The following is a 1,146-nucleotide window of genomic DNA, read 5'->3' as shown; positions in this document are numbered from 1 at the left end:
AAGCCTCTCTCAGGAATATTGGCTATCAGAGGAAAGTGACAAGTAGAAGAGATGAAACATTAGGCGAACTTTTGTACCTATGGCCAGAGAAACATCCGAAGCCTCTTTCAGATATATTAGCCAGCAGAGGAAAGTGACAAGTGGAAGAGGTGAAATATTAGGTGAACTTTTACCACCCTTCTATACAATGACAAGTGACACATGATAGTAAAAAAGAATAAGAGGAAACGATAAATCATTATTCCCATTGCCCAGTTCATCATTGTTTAGTTTCTTCGGTCAGTTTTCCACACCGTACCTTCTACACATATCACTGCTTCACGGTTGTATCTGTAATCTGTTTTCCTGAGACCGATAAGGAATGGAGAGATCGGAGGTTTTGCATGTGTATAGCCTTCTCCTGAATCAGATCCTGCCTGCAAGAGGATGATTATCATGAAAATATAATTGTTTTAGCAGGAAGGATGTTTGAAGGTCTCATGGCATCCTTATTCTCCCTTCAAAACACGTAAAATTTCCAACAGGGATTCGATCGTAAATACAGTATGTCTTAGGGTGCGACCACACTTGCTCCAAACATGTGATCGAGGGGAGGAAACGAGGCTCCGGGGCCCGATCATCGTTCAGTCACTTGTATTGCCGCGGCTGTCACGCGGTGCTTCGTTTCATCTTGTCGATCGCATGTTTTGAGCAAGTATGGCCGCACCCTTAGCATAGCACCCCAGAAGCCCTGCACACCTGCCCTGCTTGAGGCACTGGGTGGGGGCGGGTCAGTTCTCCGTATATAGAAAGCGGTATTACCCGACCCTGTGCTGGAGAGGGTGGCACTGACATGACGGGGTAACTCTACTGCCTGGTCATACAAATTTCCGAGTTTCCTCCCAATCCCTCAAAATTAGGATAGTGGACTGCAGGAGTAGGTAACCAGCCTGCAGTCTACCTGGTTCACGTTCAGATGAGCCTGAGGTTGCAAATGATATTAATAATAATAACAATAATAATGATAATAATAATAATAATAATAATAATAATAATAACAATAATAATAATAATAATAATAATAATAGTGATGATGACGACAGTGTAAAGATGATTAATCAACATCATCATCATCATCATCAGCCTAATCAGTTACCTTTCATGTTC

This window comes from Coenobita brevimanus, chromosome 59 (assembly GCF_032717465.1).
Source record: "Coenobita brevimanus isolate Jiangsu-jjx chromosome 59, ASM3271746v2, whole genome shotgun sequence".
Taxonomy (NCBI): Eukaryota; Metazoa; Arthropoda; class Malacostraca; order Decapoda; family Coenobitidae; genus Coenobita; species Coenobita brevimanus.
The sequence above is the reverse complement of the archived record's forward strand: the minus strand, read 5'-3'. Positions refer to the sequence as shown.